Source organism: Anolis carolinensis, chromosome 4 (genome assembly GCF_035594765.1).
Source record: "Anolis carolinensis isolate JA03-04 chromosome 4, rAnoCar3.1.pri, whole genome shotgun sequence".
In the NCBI taxonomy this organism is placed as follows: Eukaryota; Metazoa; Chordata; class Lepidosauria; order Squamata; family Dactyloidae; genus Anolis; species Anolis carolinensis.
This window is the reverse complement of record NC_085844.1, coordinates 214,656,252-214,677,667: the sequence shown is the minus strand read 5'-3', so window position 1 is coordinate 214,677,667 and position 21,416 is coordinate 214,656,252. Positions and strand designations below refer to the sequence as shown.

Sequence of the window (21,416 nt, the reverse complement as noted above, 5' to 3'; positions counted from 1 at the left end):
CATTCCTGACTCCTGCTTTAGACTAAACTATCACAGAACTCTTTTTTGCTTCCAAAGACCAATATGGAATTATAACTGAGCAAGTTCTACTGAAAAACCACTGTAAAGCTTTGAAAACCTGTACGGCCTTTCATACTTTGAAAATTTAGGGCAAAGATAATACTTTGTATCTTTCTGGGTCTATTCTACAACTGTATAAATATGTTTTATGTCTTATGCCTTAGTACCACTGCATCCAAAGAAGTTGGTTTATATCAATGAAAGCAGCTCTGGGGGTGGGAACAGTTTTAAAGATCCCAACACATTTTTCCCACTCCTTTCCTTCTTAATTTTTATACTCAAAAAACTAACATGGTTACTTCTTTGAAAGTTATTTTACGTTTCGCCTAAAGAGAAATATAAAATAGGTAATGGTTGTGTAGTTTTTCATTAAAATTTAAAATATAAAATTTTAATAAGAAAAGGGAAGCATAAATTTGAAAGGAGAAATTGAATTATTAAGGAAACATCACAACACCAAGTCTTAGAAATGAATTCACAAGAGTATAGACTATTTATAACAATTCCTTAAAATGTCATAATTTCAGGCATGTTAAGTATTGGTTCATTTGTGTACAACGGCAGTAGTGCTTCACCCATAACAGTTTTCCTTAAAAACATAAAAACGTACAAACATACAAATGTGAAGAGAGTTATCTCTCCAGGAACCATACACAGGCACCTAATAATGTGATTGACATAGTCAGATAAGTATCTAGAAATACTCTTAAGGTTAAACAACAATGTTCTCCACATGCAAAACTACCAGATATGCCGTTGACAGTTGCTTCCTCAGTAAAAAAGAAGAAATAAAGTAACAGGAAAATAATTAAAAATCCACATATGTAAACATGTCCTACTCATTCAATACTTCTACTACTGTCAAATGACCAGAGCAGAGCATGCTGCTTTCTATCAAATCAGTAGTCACTTCAATCTTGTACTGTCAAAGAGAAACATCTCAGAGGATGAAGTAATGAATGATCACCCAAACTCATGCAAATCCTTCAGCACAATATGTAGCCTTTAAATTCAAAAGACTAGTCAAAGAGCTAAAGTAAACAAATTAAAGCATCCTGCTAACAAACAATATCCTTCCCACCTGGAAAATGTATACTTTGCAGAGATAAGAAAAGCAGTTCTAGCACTGGGAATGGGTGAGAACTATATATCCCATCTTATGTCCACATTCTCACAGAAAATGCACTTGCCTTCTCCAGAAGCAATACATTTCCTTTTCTGTACAGTAATAGAAGAATGAAGAAACTGGTTCAGTTCAAGTGGGAAGAAGAAGATATATGATCTACAGCCGAAACCGCATCCTCCTCATGTTGATATCCTGGAAAATCAAAGGTAGGCATGCAAGAGAAAGAAATAGTCAGCAAAAAACAACAATTAAAAAAAGGAAACATTATCTGTTAAGGAAGAAATTACCACATGTGACAGTTTGGTATAGTGGCTTGTTTGTTGGGTCAGGACTATGGCATCCCAGTTCCAAAGTACCACTTAGTCATGGGGCTTCCATTAGATGACCTGGCCAATCACAAGTATTTTTGTTATCTTACACAGTACAGTAGAACTCTATCTTTTTTTCACAAAGACAAATTGCTGCTCTTTCTGCCAGAAAAAGAGTGGTCCAGGGAAATCAGACACAAGAAAAAACAAACTGCGGGTTGCATGTAGCCCAGGCTATAAATCCCCCCTTTAAAAAGTACTGAGGAGATACATACCAAGTACATTATATTATCAGTCCCTACACATCACCAGTCATCAACTAACCACATGCTAACTTTATTCTCTTTATGAACCTTCAATTTGCCTGTCAACTTATGGCAATTCCACGAACTCCATATAGTTTTCTTAGACAGGGAATATGCTAAAGTGGGTCTCCTAGTTCCATTCTTTGAAAATGTAGCCTATAACACCTGATATTCATTATCAATCTCCCATCCAAGCACTACTCAATGTTGACACTGCTTAACTTCCAACATCGGAAAGGAACTGGTGCCTGCAAAGGGCATTTTCTATGTACTGTAACACAAGGACAGAAAACTGAGCAAACCCTTCTTTGCCAAGAGTAGGAACATACAAATCTACAAGTACATACAAATTGTACTTCTTGAACTGCTATGAGATTTCCCATTATTTCCAGGTTTTATGACAGGAAGTTAGACTTCTTTCTTTTCTCATGTGAAAATTCACGTCTATATATTCTAGATATATTCACTATTCCATATATCTGCGTGTGTGAGTGTGTGTGTGTGTGAGTGTGTGTGTGTGTATATAAAATGGACACATTTACCACACTGACATAATTAATACGTGTATATATTTTTCAAACATATGTCTTTTTAGTCATGTACACTTACTGGTGCAAAAATGTAAAACAGACAGGAAGAACAGAAATGTGAACCCAATAAGGGGAAAAAAATGGAGGGTAATAGTCTTCCAAATCCCAAATTAAGAGTCAGTTTGAACAGTAGACTACCTCTCTATAGTCCTGTGATTCAGGTAAAAAAAATAAGTATTTTACACAATGCAGGTAAATTAATATGACTCTTAAGTCTATAACAGCTTCACAAGAAATAAAAGGTAAAGGTAAAGGTTTACCCCTGATTTCCTGGCTGCAGTCTGCATCTGCAGTGATCTTTGCACCTAGAAATATAAAGTCTGTCACTGCCTCCACGTTTTCTCCCTCTATTTGCCAGTTATCAATAGGTTAAAGGTTTTCCCCTGACATTAAGTCCAATCATGTCTGACTCTGGAGGTTGGTGCTCATCTCCATTTCTAAGCCGAAGAGCCGGTGTTGTCCATAGACACCTCCAAGGTCATGTGGCCGGCATGACTGCATGAAGCGCTGTTACCTTCCCACCGAAGTGGTACCTATTGATCTACTCACATTTGCATGTTTTCAAACTACTAGGTTGGTAGAAGCTGGGGCTAACAGCGGGCGCTCACTCCGCTCCCCAGATTCAAACCTGCAACCTTTCGGTCAGCAAGTTCAGCAGCTCAGCACTTTAATACGCTGCACGATTGGGGGCTCACAAAAAATAGCCATGTTAATTATCAGCATTTGGAGATTGTTTAGTCAAGTGACTCCCATAAGGCAAAATGCTTAATGACAGCAAAAACAGAACCAAGCCACCAAAGATCTGTTAAATAGTTTTTCTGGAATTTTAATTTTTGGTCAGATAACCTGGGAACCTGCTGAAAGACAGATAATATATCTGTTAAATTAATACAAATAAAAATTATCTCATTGTGAAAGTGATAAGAGCACCTGGAAGAACATTATCTCTGAATAACTCTTAAACCAAGCTCAGGATTTGGCTAGGCTGAGATTCTGTTCCCACAAGACATGAATAGCTCTTTTGTCTCTTTTTCTTTCTTGTTCCAAAAGTGGTTACTGCCGCATAGAAGCTCTTTAGCTAGGAGGCAAAAGTCATGTGATAAAGAACACCACAGGCATCATCAACACAGCAGCAGCCAAGACAAGCTAGATAACAAGCAGCAGGCTAGTTAAGAACAGCATGCTGGGAATTTTCTGCGAGTCAAATTGCACCATGCATACATAATGTGGGATTTGTTACTGCCATCCTAATTTACAGGAGAGGGGGTTTCTTATGAAAATAGTGTTTCAAAAAAGACAACGAAAGGTGGAGTCAGGGAAGGCAGGAGAACACATCTGGAGCAAAGATATAATTTTTTGGCTTGCCAGAAAAAAATGCATTAGGCAACTTCTCCAACTTTCTAAAAAATCTGTTTGCCTGTCTGCTTGCCTGTCACTTTATTTATACCTGACCCTGGCTTCCAAGTAAACTTCAAGTAGCTAAAAACAGTCAGTTCCCAAAAGCCTACTGTAACAGACATCTGCCTAAAATGGATAACAAAGAAGGCGTCAGACTTACCTCCCTAAAAGGGGGAGTTCATAAGTGTAAGAACACCAATGGAAAAAAGAGGGGACACTCTCCCATTTTCCCAATAGCTGTCTGTGATGATAGAAATACAAGTTTTAAAAAACATTAGTTTTTATTAGATGTTTCTATTCATAAAGAGTGAGAACAATGATGGGTATAAGAAAGAGGAGGAAAGAAGAAGAAGAAAAAGAAGAGAACAAAGAGAAAAAATATATTAAAATATTAAAAAAGAAAAAGAAAAAAAAGAAAAAGAAAAAATCTAATAGAGTTTTGTTGTACTTCCCGTCTTTTTTCTGGGTAACAAAGTTTATTGTTTTATCATAATATTTGTGTCCACTTCATCTTTATATCTTTGTAAAAAACGCTTCTTGTTCAATAAAATTTGTCAATAAAGTCCAGTCTGTTTCTTTTTTTGGTTTGCCGTGACGGGTCTTCAAGTAATAAGTTAAATTATCCATGTTCTTTATGTCCATAATCTTTAGTATCCATTCTTCCTTGGTTGGTATTTCTGTAGTCTTCCATTTCTTTGCATACACTATTCTAGCTGCCGTTACAAAATAATTGAATAGAATCTCTTGGTTCTTATTGAGATTCATATCAGTCATACCTAATAGAAAGTACTCCGGTTTCATCTGAACATTGATTTTGATTATTCTCTGTATTATTTCATGAATTATTTTCCAATAATCTTTTGCAATTTTACATCCCCACCACATGTGGTAAAATGTACCCACATGTTTATCACATTTCCAGCACTGTTCTCTTATATTTTTATAACATTTTGCCAATTGGGGGGGTCATGTACCACTGGTAAAGTACATCATTTTGTACCAATTTTCTTTGAGGTCGTAGGAATCTTTTCCCATTCTTCCATTCTTATGGGGTGGCCCTGGATGTATCGACCATTTTGTCATGCAGTCCTTAACTTGTTCCATTTCTGTGGCTCATTGTAACAAAATTTTGTAAATTTTTGTAATTGCTTTCTTCTCCATAAGTATGATTTTATCCCAGATAATATTGTTGTCTGAAAAGCCATTCTTTTTATCTTTACAGTAGTATTCTTGAATCTGTTTGTATTGGTACCATGAAACATTCTTAAATCGAGTCTTCATTTCTTCTTGTGTCTTCAATATATGTTCTTCATTTTGTTTTTTCAATAAGTCCTTGTATGTAGGCCAGTCTTCCCATCCTAACTCTCTCCTTTGAATGGCTTCTATTGGGGATATCCAAAGTGGTATCTTTTGGTTTTTATCTATCCTAATCAGCTCTTTGAATTGTGCTCAGGGGGAAAGAACAGCCATTGGAGATGTTGTAATAATTGTAAGCTCCTTGTATAGCATCCTTTAACAATCTGTATATAATCTGGTGGACCAGATGAAGTTTTCAAATACTGTTCCAAAGGCAGCCTCATATGGAGTGCATTACAGTTATCCAAATGGCATATAAAAAGGCAGGTGTCACTCATGTAAATTATGAGCATCCAGGTTTATGGGTCCGTCCAGAGATACGCCCAAATGGTAAACCAACCCCTTCAGAGAAAGTGTAAATCAAGCAAAGTGACAAAATTATTCACTCAGGTAACTCATTTTATTTAGGAAAACTTATGCTCCGCTAAAATGGCTTCTGGAAAGGACAGGAGCCACATGGGAGCTCTCCAAGGGCTGTATGGGATCCACAAGCTTCCATGATTCCCACCAATGATCACAACACAAATTAAAACAACTAGTCTCAACTGGATTAGATTTATACAGTCAATGGGATTTATATTACTGCCAGTTTACCAAGACCTATCTATTTATTATTCATTTACTGCATTTATATCCTGCCCTTCTCACCCCGAAGGGGACTTTGGGCAACTCACAAAAGAAGGCACTATTCGATGCAACATATACATACATAAGTAAAATCAAACATATAAATTAAAACCAATAATTAAAACATATCAATCATAAGACAAGTTAGGATAAAACTACGCAATCCAAAGGCATATTCCAGTAGCCATTCCGATCGTAAATTGCAGTAGTCCATAATTACTTAATTACACTGAGTATCATTGTTCGAAGGCTTGGTTCCACATCCATGTCTTCACTTTCTTTCTGAAGCTAAGGAGTGAGGGAGCTGACCTGATTTTACTGGGGAGAGAGTTTCATAGCCAAGGGGCCACAACTGAGAAGGCCCTGTCTCTCGTCCCCACCAACAGCACCTGCGAAGGAAGTAGGATCGAGAGCAGGGCCTTCCTGGATGATCTTAACCTCCAAGATGGTTCATAGAAGGAGATACGTTCAGGCAGGTAAGCTGGGCCAGAACCATGTAGGGCTACTCATTACAGTGGATCTATTCTATTTGGGACTCATGGCTGGATTTAACACTTAATTTATTAACACTCTCAAATCACATTAGTCACCCACAGCACATGATAAGTGAAAGAACCATATACTGTATTTTGCCAGGGGGTAAGGTCTGAAAGAAGACAGATTATGAAATACCTGAAGGGAATGTCCCTTCCTATACAGCATATGCCTACCTGAGAATTGAGGTTTATTAAACAGGCTTTCCTCCAACTGTGGAGGGAATACAGTATGGAAAGATATGTGGGAGGACCTTCTGTTTGTGACACACCTCTTATAGTATATCCTCCCCTCAAAAAAAACAACAACAATGCTGGTGTCAGATCAGCAACAAGTCAAAGCATGGTTGCATTCAGGACCTAAATGTGTTCATCAATTTGCACATGTTGAGATTTCAAAATTGTTTAATTAGTTTTAAATTATCCGGTTTTAAGTGGTCAATTATTCAACTTTTTTTGTTTTTCAAGATTGTGGTTATTCTTATCTAGTGTCTTAAGCTGATTCTGTTGAACACTAAGTTGAACTACTGTAACACAGAGCAATATATACATATTTTTATAACTAAGTTAACTGTTAGATACCATACTTTGGATGTGTTTCCCCAAACCTGTCAGTTTCCAAAATGTTAGGACCATAAATCCCACCATCCCCAGCCAGAAAAATTATAAACAGAAAAATTAGTTATATAATTACTGCCATCTGGAAATTGTTAAATTGGGGTGGCACTTTACAATATAAAAAGAGACAATTTAAATAAGCAACAAGAAATGGGCCACTATAAAGCAACAATATTAACTGCAGTAACTAATATGGTTATTTTATCTTTATCTTTCACTTAACAATGCTGCTGATAATTATGGAATTTTAAAGGATGCAAAGGGCACATCTACAATGTACATTTAGACCAGTGTAAAAATCAGCAGAGAAGAGAGTGGTTTTGATGTGCAGATGATTAGATAGGAGACCTTGGAACCAGTTTGCAGACTGGATAGTGCTTATATGCACCACAGAAGCTGGGCTCAAACCAGTTCCAGAATCTGCAGTATCCGCAGCTTGAAAGCCATGGAAAATGAGGTTATAGTTTTTTTTCAGTTCCCCCTCCAGAATGCAAATTTGTGAATTTCCAGAGAGTCCTGTCCCTTAAAAGCTTTTGCTGTGTGATGTGGTTTACATTAAAGCATACTGATGCGTATTAAGGCCTCTTTTTTGGGGTATTCCCCAACTCTGGTTATCTTGGTTTACAAGCAGACCTTTACAACCTACAGCCCTCCTGGTGTATTGGACTTCAGCACCCAGAATTCCTGACCATTGAACAAGCAGGCTAGGACTTCTGGGAGTTAGAGGTTCAAACACCTGAATGCATGCGCGGTGGATATAATAGCAACACCGTGCTACCAAGCCACCTTCAACTTGTATTAAATGGTCAGTGTACAGTGTTCCCTCATTACTTCGCGGTTCACTTTTCGCGGATTCGGTTTCGCGGTTTTTCGATAAACTCTAAAAGACTATTATAAATCATAAAAAATTACAATTTACAGCCTAAGGAAGGGAGGAAGGAGAAGTCAAAGAGAGAGAAAAGGAGCCCAAGCGACAATGGGAGGTTAAGCGATTTATCAACACACGGTTGATAAAGACTTAAAATAGTGTATAACTACTAAAATAATGTATAAATATTAAAATAAATATAGTGTTCCTACTTCGCGGATTTTCACTTATTGCGGGTGGTCCTGGAACCTAACCCCAGCAATAAGTGAGGGAATACTGTATATGTGTTCTTCGACCTGTTGCCAGTGAAGCTCATTATCACTTAATATACCTGAAAAGCATATATTTTAAAACCTACAGGGAAGGAGAGGCTACCACCATCTAAGGCAGTCTAATCCTCTGTTCCTCCGCCAGGAAGTTTTTCCAAATAATTACTTGGACCCTTAAGGCATATACTCTGAGTCTACTTATTAGACACAACTGCTCTTCAAACATTTCTTCAGAATCAATATATCCAATCTCACAGAGCTTAATTTCCACACTCTTTAGATTATCTTGGTTGCCCTCCACCGGACATGCTTCAGATGGCTGATATTCTTTTAAAACATTAGTGTCTAGGACGTTATTCTAGGTAAGATCCAAAAAAAGCAGAACAGAATGGTATTGCTACTTCCCTTAATAAGGACATTATAGCACAAGCCATTTCTGCTTGTGCCCTACCAAGACACTATCTACATTTCACATGTTCTGTTATAGTTACTAATTATAACATAAGCTGAATCAATGTGGGGGTTTTTATAGATAAGGTCTGATTTTACTGAATTAGGCCTTCTGTTCTGCTCAAATCCAATGTTTACCTATTCCATTTCCTACAGTAAGTGGGAGCCATGAGGCAATGTCTGAAGTCACAGTGTGCTGTTCAATCATCTTTACCCCAGTTTCCCATAATATCCAAATCCAACCTTAGGGGACTTCAACAATGCCATTCTCACAAGTCATCCATGATCAACACGAATCTCCCCACCACCATCTCCTTTCAAAATGTGCACACACTTTGAGCACATTTAAGATCCTAGCCATCTGATCTGTATAACACTGAAAAGCCAGTAATAACTGTACCCATCTTCACAGTAACACTTTATAATTGCCATTTCACAACCAGCAGTTAAGCAATTATCAGCCTATAGTGACATAAGAAAGGCCGGGTCTCAGACTATAGTAATTACATTGTAATTGCTAAAAATGTATTTGCAGAACGTATTAGGATTTTCTCAACCTCCCTACATTTCAGCATCCTATCTGCCAGTATCCATTTCTTTACAGTGCTCTTTCTACCTGCCAAATATCCCAGCATTCCAAAATAACATCCATCTGAACACTTCCACATTTTGACAAGCAGTTATGCCAACATCTCTACTCCTCTATTTATAAAATCTCTACAGATTAACATCTATGTTTTCAATTTGATATGAGGCTGCCAAGTTTTCTAAATGAGCAACATATTTTGTGAAAATAAGGGATGTTTTGCTGGTGGATGACTTAAGTGTTCTGATGTTTAATTTTACATTATTTTTATGATTAGAAATTGACAAGATTTATGTTTCACTCACAGATGTTTTATATTTATGATAACACAAAATATGGACATATCATATTATCTCTTAAGATGCAGAATCTTCCTGAATACAGACATAGAAATAGAAATATATCCCCAATATAGACAAAAATAAGTATTTCCTAACAGGTAGGGCTATCTACCCTAGGGGCCCCTGGTGGCACAGTGTGTTAAAGTGCTGAGCTGCTAAACTTGCGGACCTAAAGGTGCCAGGTTCAAATCCCGGGAGCGGAATGAGCGCCCATTGTTAGCCCTAGCTCCTGCCAACCTAGCAGTTTGAAAACATGCAAATGTGAGTAGATCAATAGGTCAGGCGGGAAGGTAACAGCACTCCATGCAGTCATGCTGGCCACATGACCTTAGAGGTGTCTATGGACAACGCCGGCTCTTCGGCTTAGAAATGGAGATGAGCACCAACCCCCAGAGTCGGTCACGACTGGACTTAACGTCAGGGGAAAACCTTTATCTTTACCTAGGGCTATCATAGCCCCTGGGGAAGGTAATGGCAACCCACCCCAGTATTCTTGCCATGAAAACTAAATGGATCAGTACAACCAGAGAAATGTCGGTATACCATCGGAAGATAGGACCCCCAGATCGGAATATGGTCAAAATGCTACTGGGGAGGAGCAGAGGACTAGTCCAAGTAGCCCCAGATGTGATGACGCAGTTAGCTCAAAGCTGGAAGGAAGGCTAACGGTCGACGGTGCTGGAGGTGAAGGACGAATCCGATGTTCTAGAAATCAACACACTATAGGAACCTGGAATGTAAGATCTACGAGCCAGGGCAAACTGGATGTGGTTATTGGTGAGATGTCAAGATTAAAGATAGACATTCTGGGAGTCAGTGGACTGGAATGGACCACTTCGCAAAAGATGACCACCAGATCTACTACTGCGGACAAGAGGAACACCGAAGAAATGGAGTAGCCTTCATAGTTAATAATAAAGTTGCGAAAGCAGTGATTGAATACAACCCAAAAAATGATAGAATGATCTCAATTCGAGTTCAAGGCAAGCCATTTAACATCACAGTGATCCAAATAGACGCCCCAACTCCAGCTGCTGAAGAAGCAGAATTAGATAAGTTCTATGAGGATCTGCAGCACTTAGTGGATAACACACCAAAAAGAGACATTATTCTCATTACAGGAGATTGGAATGCTAAGGTGGGCAGTCAAATGATAACCGAGATCACAGGCAAGCATGGTCTTGGACAACAAAATGAAGCAGGACGTAGGCTGATAGAAGTTTGCCAGGAAAACTCAATGTGCATAACAAACACTCTCTTCCAACAACCTAAAAGATGGCTTTACACATGCTTCACCAGATGGTCAACACCAAAATCAGATTGACTACATCCTTTGCAGCCAAAGGTGGCGGACATCCATCCAGTCGGTGAAAACAAGACCTGGAGCTGACTGTAGTTCAGATCACAAACTTCTTATTACAAAATTTAGAATCAGACTAAAGAGAATGGGGAAAATACACAGACCAATTAGATATGATCTCACAAATATTCCCAGTGAATATGCAGTGGAGGTGAAGAATAGATTTCAGGGACTAAATTTAATAAATAGAGTCCCAGAAGAACTATGGACAGAAGTCCACAACATTGTTCAAGAGGCAGCAACAAAGTACGTCCCAAAGAAAAAGAAAACCAAGAAGGCAAGATGGTTGTCTGCTGAGACACTCGAAGTAGCCCAAGAAAGAAGGAAGGCGAAAGGAAACAGCGATAGGGGGAGATATGCCCAATTAAATGCACAATTCCAGAGGCTAGCCAGAAGAGACAAGGAACTATTTTTGAACAAGCAATGCATGGAAGTGGAAGAAGACAACAGAATAGGAAGGACAAGAGACCTCTTCCAGAAAATCATAAACATCGGAGGTAAATTTCTGGCAAAAATTGGCATGATCAAAAACAAAGATGGAAGGGACCTTAACAGAAGCTGAAAAGATCAAGAAAAGGTGGCAAGAATATACAGAAGATCTGTACAGGAAGGATAATAACATAGAGGATAGCTTTGACAGTGTGGTGAGTGAATTAGAACCAGACATCCTGAGGAGTGAGGTTGCATGGGCCTTAAGAAGCATTGCTACCAACAAGGCACCAGGAGACGACGGGATCCCAGCTGAGCTGTTTAAAATCTTGGAAGGTGATGCTGTCAAGGTGATGCATGCCATATGCCAGCAAATATGGAAAACACAAGATTGGCCATCAGATTGGAAAAAATCAATTTATATCCCCATACCAAAAAAGGGAAACGCTAAAGAATGCTCAAACTTCCGTACAGTGGTACTTATTTCCCATGCCAGTAAGGTAATGCTCAAGATCCTGCAAGGCAGACTCCAGCAATACATGGAGCGAGAGATTCCAGATGTTCAAGCTGGGTTCAGAAAAGGCAGAGGAACGAGAGACCAAATTGCCAATATCCGCTGGATAATGGAGGAAGCCAGGTAGTTTCAGAAAAACATCTACTTCTGCTTTATTGACTATTCTAAAGCCTTCAACTGTGTGGATCACAATAAACTATGGCATGTTCTTGGTGGTATGGGGATACCAAGTCACCTTGTCTGTCTCCTGAGAAATCTGTATAAAGACCAAGTAGCCACAGTAAGAACAGACCACGGAACAACAGTTTGGTTCAAGATTGGGAAAGGAGTGCGGCAGGGCTGCATTCTTTCACCCTCCCTATTCAACTTGTATGCAGAACACATCATGCGACATGTGGGGCTTGAGGAATCCAAGGCCGGAGTTAAAATTGCTGGAAGAAACATTAACAACCTTAGGTATGCAGATGATATCACTCTGATGGCCGAAAGTGAGGAAGAGCTGAGGAGCCTTATCACCAAGGTGAAAGAAGAAAGTGCAAAAACTGGGTTGCAATTAAACATCAAGAAAACCAAGATCATGGCAACTACACTTCTGCCAACCTAGCAGTTCAAAAACATGCCAATGACAGATCAATAGGTACTGCTCCGGTAGGAAGGTAACGGCGCTTCATGCAGTCATGCCGGCCACATGACCTTGGAGGTGTCTACGGACAACACCGACTCTTCGGCTTAGAAATGGAGATGAGCACCAACCCCCAGAGTCAGACATGACTGGACTTAACATCAGGGGAAAACCTTTAACCTATTGATATCTGGCAAATAGAGGGAGAAAACATGGAGGCAGTGACAGACTTTATATTTCTAGGCGCGAAGATCACTGCAGGTGCAGACTGCAGCCAGGAAATCAGAAGACGTTTACTCCTTGGGAGGAGAGAATGGCCAACCTTGACAAAATAGTGAAGAGCAGAGACATCACACTGGCAACGAAGGTCCGCATAGTCAAAGCAATGGTATTCCCCATAGTAACCTATGGATGCGAAAGCTGGACCATAAGGAAGGCTGAGCAAAGGAAAATAGACGCTTTTGAACTCTGGTGTTTGAGGAAAACCCTGAGAGTGCCTTGGACCGCAAGAAGATCCAACCAGTCCATCCTCCAGGAAATAATGCCCGGCTGCTCACTGGAGGGAAGGATATTAGAGGCAAAATTGAAGTATTTTGGCCACATCATGAGACAGGAAAGCTTGGAGAAGATCATGATGCTGGGGAAAATGGAAGGAAAAAGGAAGAGAGGCTGACCAAGGGCGAGAAGGATGGACGGTATCCTTGAAGTGACTGGCTTGACCTTGAAGGAATTGGGGGCGGTGACGGCCGACAGGGAGCTCTGGCGTGGACTGGTCCATGAGGTCACGAAGAGTCGGAGACGACTAAACGACTGAGCAGCAGCATCATAGTGGGCAGCTCTAGGTGATAGCCCTTTTACCAATACTCTTGATGAGAAATATTTGCATTACCCTGTTTTCTTTTATTTATTTTCATTTTCTCAAGCATGACACATTCTTCCAACAAGGCTGAGGAAAAAATAAAGTTTCAATTATGTATCCTTTCCGTCTGGGTTCTCTAAGGAATATTCAGAGAAACAGAACACACATCGGAGGAAAACTGTTACTGAATCCACAAAATCCACTTCAATCTATTTTAGAACAGAGATTATTTAAGCTGTCTTCAAGTTACATAGTGACACAATAAAAATGTCAAAACCACAAATGCTCCACTATACAGCTGTGGCCTGTTATCCTAGAAGGACTCTTATTATTTCATCCTTTTCATCTAATTAAGAAATACTTATACATACAGAAGCAAGAACTATGGGGGTGGGGATGCAGTAGTAGTAGCTTCTGCACTGCAGCAGAAATCTACAGCAACCATTTTGGTACTACCAGTTTGTATGTTTATAATTACATCCCATAAAAGTTATCAAGGCATTTGACCAATTTAGATATGTAAACAATGAATCATGGGATTTAGGTGCAGTATGATTTCTATGCTTTTGTCAGGGTTATTAGGGGCTTCGAGTCTCATGATGAGACCCCAGCAATTACTGTGGATTATATGTGCTAAGGCATCAGATCCCTCTTAAGATGTCCAAACAAATATATATAACAATTAGATACTTAAATTCGAAGGCATAATGAAACTACAGATCAGCTAAAATGGCATAAAGTTCTTTCTGATTTTATTTTGCAACACAGCAATGTTTTCCGCTTCTTTATATCCGGGAAAAAGGTTTCTCATCAAACAAAAACCCCACATCTAGACTAGGATACAACCCCACACACCTCTAGATGTGTGTTCACTATACGATCACATATACAGTAGAGTCTCACTTATCCAACATAAACGGGCCAGCAGAATGTTGGATAAGCAAATATTTTGGATAATAAGGAGGGATTAAGGAAAGGCCTATTAAAAATCAAATTAGATTATGATTTTACAAATTAAGCACCAAAACATCATGTTATACAACAAATTTGACAGAAAAAGTAGTTCAATATGCAGTAATGTTATGTTGTAATTACTGTATTTATGAATTTAGCACCAAAATATCATGATATATTGAAAACATTGACTACAAAAATGCGTTGGATAATCCAGAACGTTGGATAAGCGAGTGTTGGATAAGTAAGACTCTACTGTATTATATAACAAAAACTTGCAACACAGCTAAAATTTGCAACAGCGATAATCCTTGCTAATATGCTGCTACAACAACAGCCAAATTGTATAAACTGTACATAATGGGAAAAGCTCAAATTCGAGCTATGTTATTCTAAGTCAAAAGGGCAAATAATGATGCTGTAGACTGAAAATCAGGTTATGATTATTACCAGACAAGCACATCTATGTGGACAATCCACAACTAGGTAATCCACTCTCTTGAGTCACATGAGAAGGGAGCAACATGTTTGCAACAGGGGGCCAGGCACACATAAGGTTCTTACAAAAAGCAAACCATTTCTTCTAGAGACAACTTACTTCTACAAGGAAATAAAGCAAACAGCTGGTCTTAAGCCAGATAAAAACCAAAGCTGCTAAAACAAAGTGGGAGGAGAAGTGGTTTAAAATTTTATAGGATGTGGATGTTAAATACAGTAGAGTTCCGGTTATCCGAGATAAAGGGGCAGGCCCAATCTTGGATAACCGGAACTGCTTGGGTAATAGGGAGGCCCTTTTATCCCTCCCGGCAATCCGGTTCAGGGAAGCACCCTGCGAGCGTTGCTATGAAGCAGCGATCGCGGGGTGCTTCCTCCTCCCTCTCCCTCCCCTTCTCTCAAACTTAAGAGAAGGAGAGGGAGAGGCACCCCCAGCGGCACCTCGAATAATACGGAGTTTCGGTTAACCGGAACTTGGATAACCGGAACTCTACTGTACCATTATCTGCCTCAAGGCCAGGAATGGGCAACCACCCATTCCTTGTTGGTTGCACATGTCTGATTTTTACCATTCCCTGAATCCAAGCAATCCATGCTTCTATGATTCTAAATAGCTTCCTGCTCCCAGAAGCTTACAGTCTAAAATGGACACAAATTAAGAGACAATAGAAGGAAACAAGGAAAAAGCAACATGCCAACAGCCAGATACACAACCCTATAAGCCAGTTCAAGCCAAGGACATCAAAAATCTGTCCTTGTTACTTATCTAAAATTTGTATTCCCGCTGAGTCAATAGAGAGGCTTTGGAACAACATGCACCAATGACATGCATTTCAGCAACAAATAAATTCTGAAGAAAGAAAAACGTCATTTTTACACATACTGTACCAATGTCTATCTAAAAATAACATTATGTTAAGCCTTCACTGAGGAACACTGAGCAGCCCGTTGCTTTAGACATTTCTAAAAGATAAAGTATTATTTTTTAAACTCTTTTCCTTTTGTGAATTTTCTCAGCTGCTTTGACAATTGGTAATTCTTTGGATTTCACAGTATAATGCTTTTTGCTTCGTTTTGTACTTATAGCTTGACGCTTTTTCCACTGCTATTTTGCCATATATTTGCACTAGGTGCCACTGTATTTTAAAAATTATGATATATCTTTAGTGCTGCATCTCATTGCACAACTGCCATGTTTCCAATTAGCACAATGGCATTGTGAGACTTGCAGTGTTAGAAGTTTCCATAAGGGGTCAGCTGTTAAATACCTAGGGATTGTTTAAAATAAAAAGGCATTTAAAAACAGAAGATAAAACTTTATGTTAAATTAATTTTACTATATTACAAATTCTTCATCCAACTTCATTTTTATCCACCATCTTGCGAAAAGGCGTGACTGTTATTAGGTCAATAGCTCGCCTGTGCCAAGACAGAGCCAAATTCTTAACTGTTCTCTTGGTATTCCCTTCTCTTATCTCACCCACACTGCATCCAAAATGTCAAGGCTATAATCACAATGAACTCTCTTGGATACACACCAAGTAGCAAAAGGTACTGGAGAAAACAAATACATAGTAAGATAATAACGAATGATACTTTCAGTTCATTTATTCTTACTGGGAACAAATAAACCAGGGTCTCAGGTAAGATCTTTTTCAGTCTTATTGAGATGCTTCAAAGCAAAACAAAACAAAACAAAACAAGAAGAGCCAGCAAGGTCTGTAAAGCTTTCCCCATCACATACCTTGAAATGTGAACAATTTATACACAGACAAACATTTTCCATCTGTCTAAAAACTAAAGGAATTGGTCAGTCCTAAATGATATCTTGATTAGATAAAAGTAATATAAATTCAATAGAAGTTCAAAGGCTAGAATATAATTTAACAGTAACTTTGGGGTTGAAATCCTATCCAAAATCCTTCAAATTTTCTATTAACTCCTTCAACTCACCTTAAGAACAATCACAAAAGCAGCAAAGCCTATTTTTACAGGCTGAAAAATTAGTCATGCCCATAAAACTGTTGACTTTATAGCAACTATTTTATTGCCAATTCAGGGGTTCACAGATGCATGCCATGCAATCACTAGAGAGCAGCATACCTTTTGAGTTGCAACAAAGCATACTCATTTTCCTCAAGTGCCAAGGTGCCCTTTCAAAAAAGAGTATTAATTTCCATCTGGAAATCTATGTCCTCAATAAGAAAGACCACATGAATCCAGAACAGGTCTTCACAGTCACTCACAGACCACAGACCCACCACCATGACAGTCATACTCAGCAATGAGTGATTGCCTATGACGATGACCAATTGGTGATAATAATATACTCCTAATCATTTCTCACTCATCTCACCGCTGCCTTTGTGCTGCCTACAATATTAAAAATCATGCCCAAACTAGGTCTACATATACAAGAGAAATTTAGCTAGGTTAGTATTTTAATGGAAGTCTACAACTGTAATCATGATAGAGGAGACTTGTGATGGGAAAAAACACTCTTAATTAATGCTCAGGACAAGAAGCATTGCTTGTTGCTTTTGTCAAATGCCCTTCTCAGATGCCCTAAAGCAAGCTGAGATGCACAGATAGAACATTTCCAGTCTGCAAAGAAAGACAGAATTGTCAGCTTTTGTTTACAGCTAGGGCTGTTTAGTTGGATGCATCTTGGCCAGCCAAAAATGGCTGCAGCTTGAAAGCAATGTATCTGTGGTGCAATCCAGTGGGAACTCAAACAACAACATTCCTGTGGTCTGAATTGGAGTGGGAGGGGCTTCATGTGAAAGAGGCAGCAGCCAGCCATGCTCGGCAATTTCCACAGAGGAATGTCTCCTCTCCTTCCCTGGAATTTGCTAAGATGCTTCAGAGGAGAGAGGGACAGGTGCATTTTGCAGCACTTAAAGAGAGAATTTCAATGCCTTCAAATGTGAAGGAAACCTTCTTTCTCCAGCATTCTGCAGCAATTTCTTTTTCTGTCTATACTGCAGTTGCTGGTCTTGTGTGTGCGTGCATGTGTATGGATATGTATATGATCACAGTAAGAATCCAAGGATTTCCAGCATAGCACAGCAAGGAAGCAGCTTTACTATGTTCTCACTTCACTGCCTTACAAATCACAGAACCACGATGTATCAGACAAAGGCACAGGATGTGACCCAGGCTGCCTAGGAAGCAGATATGCCTCATATTCTCTGCTGTTTCTTCCTCCACACTCACCTTTCACACAAGATTATTGGAGCACAAGAGAGATGTGATGATTTGTTCTAACTCAATAATATAAAAACAGCCTCTCAATAAAATGACCAACACCCTGGACATGCACAAAGCCAGTCTGAATATTGAGTTATCTTGGTCCAAAGGGAAAATGATCTGGGAGAGTGTGGCTGTGTTTACATTAAGAAATTAGAAAAGTATTAGAATTTGGAAAAGCAGCTGTGAAGAAACTAGGCAAAATCCGAAAATATAAAGACATATAATTGTGTACAAAACTCTTGGAAAGTCATATTCGCTCAGCATCAAAGGCTACCCCTTTCAAAACCAATCTTGACAAGAAAATTCCATTACAATTTAATCTTGGGGGCATTATCAGTTGGAAGAAAATTGTATTATCTGTCCCAACTGCCTGTTTTTGTAATGATACTGCCCTTGCTTAAGACTATTCTTGCTCCACTAAATAAGAATGCAAGCCATTCCAACCTATCAGGTAAGGCAGCATTGCCTGTTCTATACAATTATTGTCAAGCTTGACAGCATAAGTCACCTATTCTCCATTCCAAAATATGCTTTCTCAAATACAGTCACATCTGGGCCAGTGGAATCAAGCACATACTTCAGCTCTCTCTCAGTCTTCCTTAACTTATATTTTGTTTTATCTCAGATTATTTTTGATATATCTCTGTCCCACCTCAGAATCCCAGGTAGAAGCTTAACAACTTATACATAAGACAAAAAAGAAAAGGCTGGATTGACAAGATGTGGAAGGAAGTTATAGTCAGATGTGAGGTATGGAAAGTGTATCTGCTCTTCTCAATATAAGCAAATAATCAAGGAATGGAAGGACCATTTAAAACTCACAGTACATTTTAATACCTCTACTGGAAGAGCTTCCATGTTTTCTTGTTTCTGTACTCTAGTGGATAACTTAAACTTTGCATAAAAAAATAAGTACAGTATCAACGTTGATTGCTTAGTCAGTGGCATTACAATTCTTAAAAGAGAAGCTAAGCTGACTCATCCTCTGCATATATATACTCACACCTATTTGTCAGCTAAGCTGTGAATAAATACCATTAAAACTTGCCAGAAAAGGTGAAAGCAGCAATACATTGAGCAAAAATGGCATTTTTCACAGAAGTAAGGAAACTGGCAGTGCATCCAGACTCACTGTACACTATCCTTCAAGGCCACAAAGTAGAGGCAAATAAGCTAAAGTTCATCTCTATAGACCTTTTTCTTTCTGAACAGCAGAAAGAATGAGAACTGCAGGGCCAAATCAGATTAAAAAGGAAACAAACACAGAATCTATATAGGGCACAACCAATTTCCACTTATCTCACATAGAGAGATCTTATACATGCTGCTAACAAGTAAGGGAAGAGATGACAGTTCTTCAAAATGCTAGATCACTGTCCTCTTCAAAAAAAATGAGCAAGAAAACAGGATTACTAGCTTTCCCATCAGTACAGTCATCAAAGGGATTTTCCCAATAAATTGCTTATCTATCTTTTTGTCTGAATGGATGGACAAACAGACAAGAAATCTAATGTAATAATGGGCACATTGATGTTCACTTGATGGTTTGCACCATAACCTCCATAATCCCTCAACATTGGATATGCTGACAAGGGCTTATGAGGGCTATAGCAAAAGCATCTGGAACGCACCAGGTTGCCTACCCCTGATCCAACATGGCCAGCATGGTATTTTATTAATTTCAGGCAAACATAATGAGTCAATCAAGATTGTAGAAGTGTCCACATGCAAGAGAAAATTCCCATTTGGTAAGACCTCATCTAAGGATATGAAGAAAGTAGAGGCTCTTGTTACTGTTGGAAAAGAAATCTTGTGAAACAAAGAAGAGTGAGAGAAAACTAGACAGATATGCAAGGACTGCTCTCACTAGAGGAATTTTCTCAAAGGCCTTTACCATTCCTGCCTATCAGAGTAAGAGGGAAGAGCAACCCACCTCTGGAAGTTCAGTCTATTCACTGCTGGGCAATGTCATCATGGTATCAAATGCAGTTCATAAGAAACCAGCATAGAAACTAGTAATACACAGGTGTGACAAAAACATTAGAGGAAATAAGTTTTATCTTACTTACTCTCACTTATTCTCCAGTTGTGCCATACTACTAACATCCCAAGCATCCTTGCAATACATTCTGTTCCCACTGCACAAATATTTAGACCAATCTGTCTCATACATCCATTTTTGCAGAAATTCAGCAGAAAAATCTCTGGTATGTAAGATATTGTACCTAGTTTTTGTAATGGACCAAAGCAACAAACAGGGTTGTTTTTTCTGGCTATTTGCCATATGATAGCTGCCTGGTATTCCAAACAGGGTGTGAGGAGGACCTTAGAAGAGACCAATTCTTTAATTTAAAAAAATCAATTAAAAGCTAGACTTTCTGTAACAAATGTGTACATTTAGAATAATGAGTCAAAAACACTGTAGCCAAAGTGTTGATTTTAACTGGTTACAACAAGCATAGGCAAACTTTGGCCCTCCAGGGGTTTTGGACTTCAACTACCGGCTGTTAGGAATTCTGGGAGTTGAAGTCCAAAGCACTTGGAGTGCTGGTTTGCCCATGCCTGGGTTACAGGGATCGTGTGAGTCACTTGTTGAAACAGGTTTAAAGGTTACCAGTCCATTTCTGGGCAGAATTCAAAGGGCTAGTTATGACATTTAAATCCCTACACAGCTTGGAACTTTGCAAATACTGATGATGATACAAAGGAGAGCTTTCCTTATAGCTGCTTTCTCAGACTATGGAACTCCCTTTCAGCTGAGACTTCATCCCTGTTCTCTTTCTGACAAAAGAAGAACTTTTTTTCAGTAGCAGTAGTGTGTGTGAAGTGATGTGCTATACTTCTATTTTTATTAATAACTATGTTTTTAACTTTAAACAAAATAGTATTGCTATCTAACTCTTTTTTAACTTCTGTAAAGTAAAAAAAATGAACTTAGTCTGGACCACATCTTGGGAGAAAAGCAAGGTATGCTATTTAGTTACCAGATAGCACCACTCCTCTGAACTGTTCCTTCCTAAAGGTGATATTAATCCCAATTATTCCAGGGATAATCCCATCCAAAAATTAGGGTCTTGCCACCTTCAGCATAACCCAGCAGTTCAGAATACTGTAGTTGAGGCACACATTTCCCCCAAAAAACTGTGTATCACATTATGATGCACAAATCCTTTGTAAAGTAGGGAGGATTCTAGTACTGGATCATATATTCATTCTACGAGACACTATTTTGAATCCTATTGGTTATCCCCAACTAAAGTTGACTCATTTATTGAATTAGTAAATGTTTAAAAAGTTTCATATTTTTCTCATTATAATTTGAATTAAACCTCAGTAATGTATATTGTTACTGAAGTTTAATTCAAAATGTACCAAAAACAATAAAAAGAAAAAAACTATTCTTAAAATAATAGACTTTTAAAAAAATGTAAGACATAAAATATATGCATTATTAGCATACTAAATATCCAGAATCTAATGTTTCCCATTGGAGAGG

At 38.7% G+C, this 21,416-nt stretch overlaps 1 protein-coding gene across 5 annotated transcripts in view; it reads right to left on the bottom strand.

Moving 5' to 3' along the window:
* chd6 (chromodomain helicase DNA binding protein 6) overlaps positions 1-21,416 on the bottom strand; it is a 146,150-nt gene that overhangs the window by 94,839 nt on the left and 29,895 nt on the right. For all 5 annotated transcript variants that reach the window (XM_062978773.1, XM_062978776.1, XM_062978775.1 and 2 more), the window contains exon 2: positions 1,251-1,378. The gene's annotated coding sequence lies outside the window, so the exon portion shown is untranslated. The remainder of the gene's footprint in view (positions 1-1,250; positions 1,379-21,416) is intronic.